General features: G+C 32.1%; 1 pseudogene; it reads right to left on the bottom strand.

Moving 5' to 3' along the window:
- LOC109132448 lies at positions 6,839–7,572 on the bottom strand (annotated as a pseudogene).

The following is a 7,578-nucleotide window of genomic DNA, read 5'->3' on the forward strand; positions in this document are numbered from 1 at the left end:
TGTTTAGTGGGATTCGAATTTTTTTAATTGTAATTTGTATATCAAATTGACTGAAACGTGTTGACATAATCTTTTCCACAAAGCAATGAAAATTTTAAAAGCAGAAACAACCGTCATGAAAAGCCAAAAATGGAATTTACGGAATTCAGATTATGAAGCCAGCCACCAGAGCCACAGTGGCTACGGCCAAGCCGATGAAGATATCGACGGCAACAATGACGGCGGAGCTTGGTGTTGTTGCGTGGTCATTGCTGTCGTTATCGTATTGGGCCGAGACCATGGCAATCATCAATGCCAGCACCAGATAAGCTCCTGTCAACTGAAAGAAGATCTTGTTCGTCATTTTGAGGTCTTTTGTTGTAGATATTAGGTTGTTCATTGTGATTTTCTGAAAGTGATTTGCTTATATAGAGACCATTGATATGTGAACGTTAGATACTGAAAGTGATTGTTTACTTCAAAGATATTTTTATACTTTTTTTTGTGTGCCGGCTTGATCAAGTGATTCTTGATTATATTTGATTCTGACTACTTTCACATTAGTTGAACGGGGGGGAAATAGTTGTACTGTATCTTCCAGAAATGAAAGAGATGACCCATCATCAACTAGACAATATTCATTTTTTTTTTTTTGCAAAATTTTGATTTCAAAAACCGCCCAATTAAAGTCAAAATATTCATCAGTTTTGGAAATTTTCAAAAGCGACTCATAGTTCGTGGTGAGCAATGAATGAAAGACGAAGAATATGATATTGTTGTTTGGTTGTCATGAAACTGAAGCAACTATAAGTACTAAAAATGTAAATCAATAACAGTAAATATCATTAGGCGATAGGAAATATTTGAGATTCATAAACAAGGGATATATAAACATCGTTTATGAACTCAAATCATTGATGTATAATTGACCCATTGTTGTGGCACCAACTACTATGCTCAAGTAACTCAACTATATATGTTCAGAATATACTCCATAAGGACCATAACTCAACTGTATACCCCAAGTTATAACGTATCGCTTTTCTATACTAGCCATTCAATTAAACAAGATTTTGGAGAGTTAATCAACCCAAAAAATATGCAAGATAACAAATAAATCATACATTATTGATCGGCAAGCATAGATGAAGAATTAAAAAGATAATCTCTATATTCAGTCGATACATATAGCATTTCAAGAATGCTTTGAATTCGTAGGACCCAGTTAGATGAATGCTCATACATCATGCAAGTAAACAATCATACAAAAGAAGCAAACATCTTATTAAAATGGTCAAGAAACAATAGGGTTAGATTTGTTTTTACTCAACAGCTTTCATTTATTTTGTTACACTAAATTTATCAAATCATAATGATAAATGGGAGGATCTTCAAGATTCCTTTTTACTGTAGCCATTTTCATATATATCCAAGACTCTACCCATTATTCTTGTAAGAAAAATAAACACCATTGTTTCACATCTTCATCTCTTCTTCTGCTTCCAATTTTAAAAGGTATAAATTTTTAAAAAAGTTTTGTAGAGATTAGGCTCTGAATGGAGAAAGCAGATCAAGCGGAGCGGATCAAACGGATCAGGCGGAACAAAAACGGATCAAGCAGATCAAGCAGATCTAGTGGAACAAGTACGGATCAAGCGGTTCAAAATGTATGTTTGAATGGTGAAAGCGGATCAAATAATACGGATCAAATATTTATATTGTAAAAAACTAAAAACTGTAAATAAAATATTTTACATAATATAATACATATTAAAATAAAAACTTGTATTTATATAACATGTTATTTATATTTATGCAAATTAAAATTATTAAAAAATATTTAATGTATACATATTCAATTAAAAATGCTACAAATATATATATTTTCATAAATACTAAAACATTAAGCAGAAAAATACTTAAAATACAACACAATAAAAATACTAATATCGAGTACTTTGATTTTCTCATAACATATCTCCAATATTTTCTCTAATTATATTATACAAATATTTTGAATTATAACTATAAATATCTATATGACTATAGTTTCTCTTTTTTATTAAAGTTAATTTATATCTATTAATATATATAAAATATTCATGAAATATATGCTATAAGCAAAATGTATCGTACCTACCTTTAATTGAAAGATCATCAAACGGCAGTTTCTAATTTTGTGAAAGTGGATATTTTGATTTTTTTTAATATTTTTTTTTGGTAAAATGCCTTTTTAAGGAGTATTGTAAGAAAAAATATATACTGAATCATAAACTAACAAGTCGAATCAATGTTTGATACGAACTGAATCATAAACTAACAAGTTGAATCAAATATCCAAAACATACTTAGAAAGTGCAAGTTGGTTAACTCAATCATGTCACATATACGAGTAAGTCATGTAGCTAAGATTATTAACAGAGTTATCATCAAATCACATATATATATATATATATATATATATATATATATATTTTGGGTGATTCCGATTATTTTAAAAAAATTTCAGTATTTTCTAAGATATTTTTAAATTAATACATATGTACTTATACTTTACATTATTATAAGATTAATTAAAAAATGTTTTTGTCCGATGATGAGGGTTGGTCTGGTGCTAAGACAACGACAACAACAACGACAATACCCACGCAGTAAAACCAAGCTCAGCCGTCAATATCTTCACCAACTTGTCCAGTGCCGCCGCCGTACGTGGCTCTAGTGTCAGATAGTTTTGCACTTCCTTTTGCCCTTTAAGAAGCTTTAAGGCCAAGAGAAGACAATAACAGAATAATCTACTCTTCCGTCTTCCTTTTGCTGTTTTGCAATCATCAATTTTCTTCTTCCATAATCTTAGATAAATAAATTAGATAAAAAGACAGATCAAAGATGCATGAAGATTGTATTGATGGATACAGAAATTGAAATGAAGAAGATTTGATTGTTTCACTTTACCCAACCAAAGTTTTTTTTGGTTGTCCCAAAAGACACAGTTAATAGATGCCTCCATCAACATCACAATTTGGCTTACTCTCATTCATACTTTATTTATCATTATTAAATGTATAATCGAGATACATATCTTTCCGGGTCAGATATTTATCATTATTGATGTTTAGCACATATCTGTTTTTAATTGATCATATTTTTTTTTTAGTTTTTCACACATATTAAGAAACCATATTAAAACTTGATTATAAATGTTTTTTTTTGTATTTTTCAAATTTCTACACCTCTAAACCAATAGTATTATTTAGTCATTTTTCTTGAAATTTTAATTCATTACCAAAACCTATTAAAAGTGCATTAATAACATAAAAACCTTGTGAAACAATATTTTTTTCTTCTAGAAATACGATTAATAAGGAACGGAAGGAGTATATGAGATACTTATGTCATACATTTTGTTGATTTGAGACCTTTAATTAGCATAACTATGGTACCTTTTATTACAATTAACAACAAAATGTTGATAAAAGAAACATAATATTGGTTGTCTTTGCCAAAAAGTTTATGTATGAGCTTGTATTTATTTCATTTCTCGAATATAATCTTGACTGCGACATTGAGTTGATAAGGTTTTCTTCTTTCTTTGGATGATTCAGTGAGTTAATAGGCTACAATACTAATCTATTAATATGAGCAAAATGCCAGCGGGCTTCTTCACGGCTGCTCCATCTTGGGTCTACAAGTTACACTGCGCAAAAGGGCGGATCTTGCAGGGCATGGCTATTACAAATGCGGGTACGCCCTACATATTTAATTTATCAAACAAACTTCAGAATATTTTTTTTCTCAAGTTATGTTTAGAATATTAATTATTATTGTTATTAAACTATTTTTAGTTATACAAATATTTTTTAAATTTTTGAAGTAATTTTTAAGTGTGTGTTTAAATTTGGGAACGAATGCTAGCATATTATTTTAGTCCTGCAAACTTCGCAGGACGGGTCGTTGTAGGTCAGAAAAATTCAAACACGCTTGGATGGGTGGAATAATACTTATATAACTACACTAGAGTAGTTAATATGCATTTGCCACGTTAGATAATAACTAACTCCGTAAAGTTCAAATGCTCATCTTGAAATTTACCCATTGGTACACTAACTAATTAACTATCGATGCATCTTAGTGGAGAGAGTTGTCGAAGAAGCTGTCATCATCCCATGGCCAAACACCACATGGTTGCACAAAAAAAAGTTCTCTAATGGAAAAGAAATAGAACATGAGAAGGAAAATGCGGTTTTGTGCTGTTTGACTGTCTTGTATTGCTTGGCAAGGCTAATGAAACATCCAGGCCCTGTCCATAGGGCAAGCAAGTAAAGCCCAGGAATAGGGCATCAAATTTTTTGGGGCATATTTTAGCCCAAATATTTCATGCCTATGTAGATTTTTTTTTGTTTTTTTATAAGTTTAGTTTTTATTAGATTTTTTTTAGAAGTACCAAAATTAATTAAAAGTTAAAGTTTTATATAAGAAAACAATATATTAGTTATGTAGATATAGAAGTTTTATTAGGTTTATGAAAAATATTAACTCATCTTTTGAATTGTTGGTGAATGATCATTAGATTAATGTTAATTAAATTTGTTGTCAATGAGTCTAAAATTAAAATTTAAATTAGAAAAACAAATTTATAACTCTAATAAAAAAAAGTTTTCATATTGGAAGAGTTTTAAACAATAATGAGTGATTATGCAATATAATATTTATTTTCGTATGAATTTTTTAATGAACATAAAAAACAAAAAAAAATGAAAAATGGGAGCAAGCAAAAGGAACATATTTCGGTTTATGGATTTTGAATCTAAATTATGAAAATAATTGTTTATACAGTAGAACCTCTATAAATTAATACTCTTTAAATTAATACTCGCTATAAATTAATAAATTTTTTCAGTCCCGAGTTGGGCCGGTGTAAAAAATGACACAATTCGATAAAATAATAAGATAATTTTTTTTTTGAAATCCTATGTAAAAATATAGTCCCATCAATATCATAAATTAATAATGATATAAACTAAATATATATATATCTAAGAAAATTTAGTGAAATATTGCTCTATTGTTTTTTGCATATTCTTGAATTTGCATATTGTTGGAGCTCTTCTATAATCTTTCTCATTGCATTAAAAACTTTTTGTGTTGTTTTCTCAAATTGTATCCAAAAATTGTAGAGCGTCTTACACGCAATAGCTGCTTCTCTACTTGTAATTGGTTATAAAGATACCATAATATCTTCTTTGATTTCATCATGAAAAATAATAATAACAGTTTCTTTTAAACTATGAACTTTTAAACATTTATCATTTTCACTTTGATAATCTTGTAAACTATTAACATCAATTATATTACGATAGCCAAAATTTTAAATTAAGAAATATAAAAATGTGAATTATAACAAAAATATCTTATTTTTAATCGAAAATATTCAAAACTATGAAAATAAAAATCTCTTCATAAATTAATAATTATTAATGTATTAATTTATCTATAAATAAAACCTCTATAAATTAATAAAATATTGTGGTCCCGACCTTATTAATTTATAGAAGTATTACTGTATTACTATTTTTTTATTTTATATACAATAATAAAAATGGTATTTAATTTTTTTTTGCTTAGGGCATCTAAAATTGTCGGACCGACACTGGAAACATCGTTCAGGTGTCATCATTATTGGTCAATCATACTGATTGTGAAGAGATTTTAGTAATTTAGGATTCACTGGTTGTTGGTCAGCTAGTGTTTCAAGACATAATAATTACATGAGACTTTGTTCCTTCTGTTCCAAAGGAGTTTGTCAACAATGTGTCTACGCATCTTTTATGGAAGACCAGTAATAAGACCACACAGTGTAGTGTGTAAAACATTCAATTCACAGCCTTCTCCACGGATTTTAGAGAGTTTTCTTTCAACCTTCTTCGACCTCTTTAGCCAAGAGAAGATGACAACATAGTACGTATGTTCTTCTATCTTCCTTTGCGGTTCTCTATTGTTTTTTCAAACATTTGGGAAGAGAAGGAAAAAAGGAAGAGAAATTAAAGATCCATTCAAGATTGAAATTAAAGATCCAATATTCAAGATTGAGTAGACACTGAATTCAAAATTTTTGAAGGATTGATTTTTCTCAAGCAAGCTATTTGTTTTGCCATATGCATGAGATACAGTAGAAGCTTCCATCACCATTACAACTTGGGTTTTCTTCCTTTAGACAAGTTTTATTTCCACCGAAAGTGAAATCAAGATGGAACGACAAGGCACACGATTTACTGAATTTTTGACATATGAGTTGCAATTTTGTAACGTCCCAACCGTCAACTCTCTGGGTGGCCTCATGTACACTTCTGGTCTATGGGCCCATCTTTTTGTAGTGGATTCCATGACCACTTTTGATCCGTGGATCCATCCATATCCGGATCTAAAATTGTTTCCAGCGGGAAACTCCCTATCATAGTGGGTGGATATATCTAATTCTTTCAACCATGCCCTCCCTCCCAATGTTTTGTCCCGAATACTAATCCTTTGTGACACTGTCCATATCTAAAGTTTCCAGCGGGAAACTCCCTATCATAGCTGGTAGATCCAACTCCTTCAACCATGCCCAACGAATTGACCCAGAAACTGATCCTTTCGCTCCTAATTCGAGTCTTTCTACGATATTTCTCGATCCTGAGGTACAAATGCTCCATCTTCTGGGTGGATGTTTTGGAACCGGTTCTGTGTTGCAGCACATAGGCAACTGGGTCGACCAGATGCTCGAGTCAGGATTGTTTGAGCAGCTGGCAGCTTTCTATGACCCTATAGTAGATTCAGAGCCGAGATTTGGGGTTCGGAAGACTATAGGGGTAGAAGAGTTTGATCAATACTTGAGAGTGTACCCAAACAAACTCCTATATTATCGATCAAACTCCTCTACCACTATAGTCTTCCAAACCCCATGTCTCGGCCCTGAATCTACTATAGGCTCATAGAAAGCTGCAATCTTATGGAACAGTCCTGACTAGAGCATCTGGTCGACGCGGTTGCACATGTGCTGGAACAGAACCGGCTCCAAAACATCCTTCTAGAAGATGCAGCATTTGTACCTCAGGTCAGAGCATATTGTAGAAATACTCGAATTACAATCGAAAGATCAGTTTTCGGGTCAAAACACCCGACAAGGAGAGCATGATTGAAGGAGTTGGATCTACCCACTATGATAGGGAGTTTCCCGCTAGAAATGGACAGTGTCGCTAATGAGCGAAACTCTGCTGGGGTAAGTTCACCATCTTACGGGCAAAACTCACCGAGAAGATGGTGCGGGACTCCACCTTGTTCATGGACTGGGATAAGATTTGCTGCAATCTCTATGCCACTTTAGATTTGCATTTTATCAGAGTTAATGATCTCCCCAGGAAAATGTTTGGCGAGATCGACGGAGAGCCGTGACTTGCCACTGCCGGTAGTACCCGTGATGAGGACCACCTTTTCCTTGGAAGTGTTTGGCCCTGATTGGCCGATGCACATGGTCACTGAGCGTGGTCGCCCCGAAATGGTAGTGACGGTGGAAAGGGGAGAATGGCAAAATGGTGATGACTGCTGCCATTTTTTTTTTTTTTT

Source organism: Camelina sativa, chromosome 4, assembly GCF_000633955.1.
Source record: "Camelina sativa cultivar DH55 chromosome 4, Cs, whole genome shotgun sequence".
Taxonomy (NCBI): domain Eukaryota; kingdom Viridiplantae; phylum Streptophyta; class Magnoliopsida; order Brassicales; family Brassicaceae; genus Camelina; species Camelina sativa.